Here is a 10,148-nt window from a genome sequence, read left to right as displayed (position 1 = left end):
CACGGGCAAACCCAGATTCTTCATGACCCTGGCAGAGCCATGGATTTCCTGAAGCAAATGCAGCAGAAACAACCTGGTTCGCCATACTCTGCTTTTTCTGAGCACTTGAAATAGCACCAGGACATATAGGCCTGCGCGCAAACTCCAGAACAATTTTAAAAAGGGGGGAAGGATGGTGCGCTGCGGACGACTAAGAGGTGGGAACGCAAACAATTACCTTCTGCGACTGCATAACTATGACAGACTGGCGGCCATCTGCTGCAAAATGGTTGTAACGGTAGTAAGTGGTGTGGCAAATATGCATGTGACAAAAAAAGAGTCAAGTTTGCACACAGAACAACAATGCAATGCAGACAGAGTGTCATTACAATGTTATCAATAGGAAATCATGAGAGGATCCGCACAAGGCTCAAGGTCATGTAGTTAGATAAATAACTTAAATTGCCATAGCACATTTTGAGATGCCGGCACCCTATAGTGTATATACATGAATGACTTAGATGTAATGCTATAGAACGGGCATGATTATTATAATATGCCATGACAATGCCTGCCCAATATAAAATGTTCCCCCACCTACACCGGTGGGACCTTTGGCTCTCAGCTTCCCCCACGAGGGAGTACCCCCACATTTAAAGCAACACATGGATAAGAGGGGAACGTAGTTTTATCCGAGTGATCTTATTGTTACTTGTTGTATTGCTTATTCTGGAATGTCTTTGGCATAACTGGGATGCTAAAGTGGGAGGGGGGATTGCTTGTTGTTCACACTAAACGTGATGCATCACGAATATACCTGCAGAAAAGTAGCGCACATAGGGAGGTTGGAGCGCCAGAGTAAGACACAAAGGCACTATTATATAAAATACCATCAAGCGTACTGGGCGAAGCGCTATCGAGTTTGCACGCCGTCACAGTGTTGAAGAAATTGAGTATTGAAGTAAAGAGGAAGTCATTTGAGTATAATGGTGTGCATTCCACCACCTACATTGTTGCATTTCATATTTAGATAGGCATCATGTTCAAGTAGTCCTGATGAAGGAGACTCATCTCACCAAATTAAGTGACACACGCGTGGGAGCACAATGGGCAGTGGTGAGGGCAGCAGCATAGTACTCCTCATACTCTAGGGGGTTCTTATACTAATTAAAAAGAGTACTCCTTTCACAATCACTTACACTATAGCTGACGATAAGGGCCGATACACAATCATATAGGGTAGTTTAGCGGGCACAGCGATCACCATTGTAAGCACATATGGAGCTAACATCGCCAACCCTGATTTTTATCGACAACTAGAGAGCAGCCTATATGCATTGCAACCCACAATACTACTATAGGGAGGGGATATAAATACTTACATAGACTCCATCCAGGACCGCTGTGCTAAGACAGAATAGCAAGAAAAAAGGGCTGCACCTGTGGTACATGAGATCATGGATACCCATAGGCTAGTTGATATATGGAGGGTGCATCACCCCGCGACATGGGAAGGTACACTTTTCATCTGTGCACAAAACATGGTCCATGCTAGATTACTGGTTGATCTCTAGGGAGGCAGCCACATAGGTGAACACAGTAATCCACTTGCCAAGAATGCTGTCAGGCCACTCACCAGTGCTGCTAGATTTGGTCATTCCCACACACCCCCCCAGCCCTTCCAATGTCGCCTACAGGCCACATCACTGCTGGACCCTGTGTACAAGAAGGGTATACAGGAGGCCATTATACAATACTTCCTGGAGAATAAGGGCTTGGTAGACACCTCAGGCACGCTCTGGTAAGCCATTAAAGCCAAAATATGTGGAAAATGCATAAGGCTACAGGCGGGTGTGCTGAAAGCTCTGCGAAAAAGGATGCACACTATAGAACAAGCACTAGGTGGACTAGAGAGGGAATATGAAAAGAACCAGACTATAGATATCCTAGCAGAAATCAGAGACTTGATCACAGAATACAATGAAACTATGGAGCAAGAAATAAAAGATATCTCTAGACGCTGGGTGTCCAGAGCGTATGGGGAGGGAAGGAGACCTGGTCGTTGCCTAGCTTCCAAGATTAGGAAACCACATACATGAAACTACATCACTACAATGGACCTACCAGAGGGCACTAAATGCTATAGCGCTCCTAAAATATTAACCAGATTTATGGAATATTATGCAGCACTGTAGGCCCCACGTGAGGCAGCGGATGAAGAAGAGAAAACAGCACCCATGGATTAGGAAGCGCTCGCATGGTTGTCTTCAGTGCAACTGGAGTATCTGATAGAACCAATAACTGAAGAAGAGGTGAGAGAGCCCATACAACCGCTACCCAGTGGCAAGGCAATGGGGAGTGATGAGTTACCTAGCGAATTTTACAAAGCATTCACTGACCTGCTTACACGGCACCTGTATAACATGTACGTGGAAGCACATGGCAGAAAACAACATCCTCCAACCCTATGGGAGGCCATGGTGATAACCTTACTGAAGCCAGGAAAAAACGCAGGGAGCTATGAATTCTATAGGCTACTGTCACTCTTAAAACTTAGATACGAAGATACTTGCCAAAATTATTGCGTCCAGGTTGCGACCACTCCTACCTGCACTTGTGCTCCCAGATCAATTGGAATTTGTCCTGGAATGATCAACCATGCGTAATCTAAGAACAATATTCGCTGTGATACACCAATTGAACCCAGACGTTAAAGCGGCTACGGTGTTACTTGAGGCAGCTACGGCTTTTGATTCTATAAAATGGGGTTTTTGTTTGATGTACTGAACCGTCTGAGCATGCAGCAGGCATTTACAGGCATTTACACAATGGATAGGCCTATTATAAACTGACCTGGTTGCTAGAATCCGAGTCAACAATACTCACTCCTCACCAATACCGATATGTAGAGGTACGCAACAAGGCTACCTATTATCCCCCATGCTATTCATGCTCACGCTGGAGCCCCTGGCATGTAGGGTGCCGCAAAAACATGCAGATGCGGCACCGAGATTTATGCAACGACCATTAGCTATATCACTCTACGAAGATGATATGGTGCAATATGTCTGGAACCTGGAAGAGCGTTTAAGCCCCCTGGGAGTATATTTGATATTAAAACTATACAGACTTAGTATACATTGGAACAAATCGACTGTATTTCCTCTAACCAATAGCACGGTTAGCTGGATTTTCAACAGGAGTTGACCCAATCAAGTACTTGGGAGTAAGGATACCCAAAGACCCGCAAATAGTGTTTAGGGAGAACTATGGCTGAGCACTATCAACCATGGAGGACCAAGTATCCAGCTGGATAAAGCTACCCCTGATGCTTGAAGACAGAGTGGTAGTAATTAAAATGGAGGTTCTTCCACGGTTCATTTATTTATTTACCAATGTGCCCCTCAATCTGACTAAAGCATACTTTGTTGCAGTGCGCTCCAAACTGATTAGACTGGTGCGGGCTTAAAAGCAACCATGTTGTAGCTGGGAGAAACTCACTAGGCCTTACACACAACAGGGATTCAGGGCTCTGGACCTATATTTATACTACCTTTGTGCGCAGGCACACTTCGCACACTATTGTAGGAGATGAAGGGGTTATGGTCCCGAACCCTTATTGATTGAGCAAATAGTAGTAATGGTGCTTGACCGTGACAGGGGGAGACCTCTGACTCCCTAGTCTAGAAAAGTAGTTCCAATTGAGAGTCTGGATAAGCTTGACAGATTTTCTTTTTCCCTGGAGTAAATTCCAATGCAAGGTTGGGAAAATAAACGTTTTTTAATTTTTTCAGTGTTTGTGACTCGATTTCATAGCTTCGATTCAAATAGTAAGAAAAAAGTGACAGCAAACCTTGCATTGGAATTTTCTCCAGGGAAAAAGAAAATCTGTCAAGCTTGTCCAGACACTCAATTGGAACCACTTTGCACACTACTGGTCCCCCCCCCCCTTTCCTGTCGCACATAGCAGTGGAGTGGATGGTGTACACACCACGCCCCTCACCGCCCCATGGCCAAAAAAAAAAAACGCCAACCTAACCCCAGAGGGGAATTCAACACAATAGATAGTACGGTGAAGGCTTGGCAAACAATTGCAATCCGTGCAGGGAAAGAGACGCTATTTGCCCCTGCATTGCCGCTGGCACACCACCCTGTGATATCTGTTGCACAAGAACTGAAGGCGCTGGCTCTTCTGGCGGAGGTAGGGGTAACAACTATGGGAGATGCATACCCAGATGGCACGTTCCTCACACTGGAGGAGGTTTCTGTGCACCAAAACAGTGCCCCAATACTGCCATTTACTTACCACAAACTAAAATAAGCTCTTAGAACAATGAATCCCCTACACCAAGTAGTGCCACAGACATTAACACCACTGCAACTCATGCTCGCAAGCTCATCCAGCACAAAACTAGTAACCTGATTATATAACGCACTGCAGACAGAGATAGTTGCACAATATAGCAAAGGAATTGTGAGGTGGAATACAGTCTTAGACATCCCATTTACACAGAAAGATTGGGAATACTGCTGCACATTAACTGGTTACCTGACAGCTAATTGCAATCTAAGAATCACTCATTTTAAATATATACAACAGATGTACTACACCCCAATGCAATTACACAGGTATGGGCTGAGGAAATCCCAGGCATCCAGAAGGTGTAAAGCGTGGGAGGCAGACTTCATGCCCCAAGCATGGCACTGTGAGAAGATACAAGAGTACTGGATACAGGTAACTGAGGCGCTGTCTGATATGATGATGGAGGAAGTGGTGTGCACACCACACACATGCCTATTTGGGCTGGTTGGGGGACTGGAACCGCAGAACCGGAGATTAGTGGCAATCGCACTCCTGCTGGCGAAGCAAAGTAGGCCAAAATTGAGGTGGGAGAACAACCGCACAAGTAGCACAATGGTTAAAAGATAGAGCATACTGTAAGGACCAATTGGCTCAATACATCTAAGTACTCCCAGCTGCGTCTAGGCCTAAAGACATATGGGCACCTTTTACAGCATACCTTTTGAAAACTCAAAGTGAAGATCCACTAGATAGACCACTAGATGACTGAACTGAGCATGGTCCACTCCTCGCTCCTGCCTTGAGTGGTCGCTCCCCTGCCTCAGCGCTGCAAAGTGATAACGTGGTATCGTATTGGGAAACTGCACTGGGACAAAGTTTTGCTTTTATAGCGCCAGGATTACTATTGCGCTTACATTGCTTGGCTTGCTCTGTTATAGACCTGCGCATTGTTTCTGTGTTTTCCCCCGGCGTCCTGCTCTGCCCTCCCCTCCATTTTGACTCTGTTGTTGTTGTGCTCCGTTCCCTTGAGCCCGCCCCGCCTCCCAGCTGAGCCGCCCTCCCACTACCATTATAGAGCGTCCCCTGACCTCGCAGCGCCGTGATCCACTCCTCGCTCCTGCCTTGAGTGGTCGCTCCCCTGCCTCAGCGCTGCAAAGTGATAACGTCGTATCGTATTGGGAAACTGCACTGGGACAAAGTTTTGCTTTTATAGCGCCAGGATTACTATTGCGCTTACATTGCTTGGCTTGCTCTGTTATAGACCTGCGCATTGTTTCTGTGTTTTCCCCCGGCGTCCTGCTCTGCCCTCCCCTCCATTTTGACTCTGTTGTTGTTGTGCTCCGTTCCCTTGAGCCCGCCCCGCCTCCCAGCTGAGCCGCCCTCCCACTACCATTATAGAGCGTCCCCTGACCTCGCAGCGCCGTGATCCACTCCTCGCTCCTGCCTTGAGTGGTCGCTCCCCTGCCTCAGCGCTGCAAAGTGATAACGTGGTATTGTATTGGGAAACTGCACTGGGACAAAGTTTTGCTTTTATAGCGCCAGGATTACTATTGCGCCTACATTGCTTGGCTTGCTCTGTTATAGACCTGCGCATTGTTTCTGTGTTTTCCCCCGGCGTCCTGCTCTGCCCTCCCCTCCATTTTGACTCTGTTGTTGTTGTGCTCCGTTCCCTTGAGCCCGCCCCGCCTCCCAGCTGAGCCGCCCTCCCACTACCATTATAGAGCGTCCCCTGACCTCGCAGCGCCGTGATCCACTCCTCGCTCCTGCCTTGAGTGGTCGCTCCCCTGCCTCAGCGCTGCAAAGTGATAACGTGGTATCGTATTGGGAAACTGCACTGGGACAAAGTTTTGCTTTTATAGCGCCAGGATTACTATTGCGCCTACATTGCTTGGCTTGCTCTGTTATAGACCTGCGCATTGTTTCTGTGTTTTCCCCCGGCGTCCTGCTCTGCCCTCCCCTCCATTTTGACTCTGTTGTTGTTGTGCTCCATTCCCTTGAGCCCGCCCCGCCTCCCAGCTGAGCCGCCCTCCCACTACCATTATAGAGCGTCCCCTGACCTCGCAGCGCCGTGATCCACTCCTCGCTCCTGCCTTGAGTGGTCGCTCCCCTGCCTCAGCGCTGCAAAGTGATAACGTGGTATCGTATTGGGAAACTGCACTGGGACAAAGTTTTGCTTTTATAGCGCCAGGATTACTATTGCGCTTACATTGCTTGGCTTGCTCTGTTATAGACCTGCGCATTGTTTCTGTGTTTTCCCCCGGCGTCCTGCTCTGCCCTCCCCTCCATTTTGACTCTGTTGTTGTTGTGCTCCGTTCCCTTGAGCCCGCCCCGCCTCCCAGCTGAGCCGCCCTCGCCCCTCCCCCTCCACTATCCATATATGACAATTGCTCCCGCTCGCAGCGTCCACGCGCAGCGTCCACGCCCAATCCGCGCCGAAGGTGCGCCAAAGGAAAGCCCTTCTACGCCCGTCCGCGCCTGGACCGCGCCCAGCGCCAGACCCCCTGGTCCTCGCACTGTCCACCCCTCCCGCATTACTTACGATGCCACCACCCTCCTAGCCCTTAACCCCGGCCGTCTCCCCAACTGCGTCCAAGCCGCTCCTGGACACACCCATGGACCCTTTTCATGCAACTCCTGCAAGTTCGACGGCACAAAGAACAACTCCTCATCTACGAACACACAACAGATATCCGACCCCAACCACCTACAATGCATCCTGCTCAACACCCGCTCGGTCCACAGGCACGCCATCGACCTCTGGAATCTACTAGACACCATCTCTCCGGACGTCGCCTTTCTAACAGAAACATGGATGAACGCCTCCTCAGCCCCAGACATCACCATTGCCATCCCAGAAGACTATAAGATCATACGCAAGGACCGTACCGGCCACACAGGAGGAGGAATCGCTATCGTCCATAAGAAATCCATCCACATCTCAACCAGCTCTGACGCCAATCTTGCCAACTCTGAACACCTTCACTTCCAGATCCACATCGACCCCAAGACCACACTCAGAGGCACCCTCCTTTACAGACCTCCAGGACCCCGCGCACAATTTAGTGAGGACATCACGGACTTCATCACTCCACACGCGCTTCCCTCCAAAGACTACATACTTCTGGGAGACCTCAATTTTCACCTTGAAAAAAACAACGACCACAACTCCACCACCCTTTTGGACAACCTCGCCAACCTCGGACTTAAACAACTGGTCACTTCCCCCACCCACATCGCAGGACACACACTCGATCCTATCTTCACCTCCAGCAATCATGTCTCCTTCAGCCACACTACGGCTCTCCTCTGGACCGACCACAGCTGTGTTCACTTTACCTACAACAAGCCCAAATCCAACAACCACCCCCAACCAACTCTGCAAAGAAACTGGAACAAAATCACCATCGACCAGATCTCTTCATCGCTTCTTCCAAACCCCCCAGCCCATTCATCAAACCCCGACCAAGCCGCCGCCAACCTCACCCTATGGTTATCCAACAGCGCCGACATCCTAGCACCACTGAAAAAACGACAAAGCAAACTTGGCAGCAAGAAGGCCTCTTGGTTCAACGATGATCTTAAGAAATCCAAGAAACTCTGCCGCTCCCTTGAAAAAGCCTGGAAAAAAGACCCAACCACCAGCACCAAGGACGCCTTCAAAAACGCCACCCGCATACACCACCAACTGATCCGAAAGGCCAAGAAATCCGCCTTCAAGGACCGACTAGATAACAACGCCCACAACAGCAAGGAACTTTTCAACATCGTCAAGGAATTCTCCAATCCCTCGGCCAACTCTAACGACATCACCCCCTCTCAAGCCCTCTGCGACGCCCTAGCCTCATTCTTCCACAACAAAATTGCAGACATACACAACAGCTTCGACAACCAACCCGGAGACCAACCCACCCAACCATCTGCTGGACCTTCACCCCCCTCGAACATCCTTAATGATTGGAACCCAATCTCCACTGAGGACACCATCCGTCTGATGAACTCCATCCACTCAGGATCCCCCACAGACCCATGCCCTCACCACATCTTCAACAAAGCAGACTCCATCATAGCACCGCACTTCCGAGACGTCATCAACTGCTCCTTCAACTCCGCCACCTTCCCGGAGAGCTGGAAACACGCTGAACTCAGCGCCCTTCTGAAAAAACCCACAGCGGACCCCACCGAACTCAAAAACTACCGCCCCATCTCGCTCCTTCCATTCCCGGCCAAAGTCATCGAGAAAGCTGTCAACAACCAGCTCGCCGCCTTCCTCGAAGCCAACAAATCCCTCGACTCCTCACAGTCCGGCTTCCGAGCAAAACACAGCACTGAGACCGCCCTCATCGCAGCAACAGACGACATTCGAACTCTACTAGACAACGGAGACACAGTCGCCCTCATCCTCCTCGACCTCTCCGCAGCCTTCGACACAGTCTGCCATAGCACCCTTCTACAGCGCCTCAGAAACATTGGAATCCAAGGAAAAGCACTAGAATGGATTACCTCGTTCCTCACCGGAAGAACCCAGAGAGTCCGCCTTCCACCATTCAAGTCAAAGGCCACTGAAGTCATCTGCGGCGTACCACAAGGTTCTTCACTCAGCCCCACCCTTTTCAACATATACATGAGCCCCCTCGCGACCATCGCCCGCCAACACAACCTCAACATCATCTCCTACGCGGATGACACTCAACTGATCCTATCACTCACCAAGGACCCCAGCACCGCCAAAACCAACCTACACGAAGGAATGAAAGAAGTAGCCGAATGGATGAAACACAGCCGTCTGAAACTGAACTCAGACAAAACAGAAGTCCTCATCTTAGGTACTTCCCCCTCTGCATGGGACGATTCTTGGTGGCCAGAAGCCCTCGGAAAAGCACCCATCCCGACGGACCACGCACGGAACCTGGGTGTCATCCTGGATTCCTCACTTTCAATGAACAGACAAGTCAACGCCGTTTCTTCATCTTGCTTCAACATTCTTCGCATGCTCAAAAAAACATTTTGCTGGATCCCCACCGAAACTAGGAAAACGGTCACCCACGCTCTGGTCACGAGCCGACTGGACTATGGAAACACCCTCTACGCCGGTACTACCGCTAAACTCCAGAAAAGACTCCAACGAATCCAAAACGCCTCAGCCAGGCTCATATTAGACATCCCGTGTAAAGAACATATCTCTGGCCACCTGAAAAACCTCCACTGGCTTCCCGTCAATAAGAGGATCACTTTCCGGCTCCTAACCCACGCACACAAAGCACTCTACGAAATCGGACCAGAATGCCTCAACACACGGCTGTCCTTCTACACCCCCCCCCGCCAGCTACGATCAAAACCAAGCCCTTGCCACTGTACCTCGCATCAACAAAACCACCATGGGAGGTAGATCCTTCTCCTACCTGGCAGCTAAAACCTGGAACTCACTTCCCACTTACCTTCGCCTTACCCAGAACCACCTAGCATTCAGAAAGCAACTTAAAACGTGGATATTTGACAAGTAATTCCCCACCCCTCCTTAAGCGCCTTGAGACCCTCTGGGTATGTAGCGCGCTATATAAATTCTCTGACTTGACTTGACTTGACATGGTGCTTTGTTGTTATATCCTGGCCCCAGGGGATTGATAAGATATATGTACAATAAACTGTGTAGGTTGCCAATACCCTGAAGATGTGCTATGAAGGGTGTATGGGTAATGTGATTGTCCTGTATGCACTGTGTTTGGTATTATCTTGTTATTGCATTGTATAACTGGAAAATCGAATAAAGAAAATAAACAATACATTTTTTAAAAATAGGACATTTTTCATTCACCTCACAAACGTTGGAAATGTTTTAAGTCCAAGCCCCTCTTTATTGAGCACTTCC

The sequence above is a fragment of the Lissotriton vulgaris genome, chromosome 9 (genome assembly GCF_964263255.1).
Source record: "Lissotriton vulgaris chromosome 9, aLisVul1.2, whole genome shotgun sequence".
Taxonomy (NCBI): Eukaryota; Metazoa; Chordata; class Amphibia; order Caudata; family Salamandridae; genus Lissotriton; species Lissotriton vulgaris.
Note: the sequence above shows the minus strand (reverse complement) of the source record.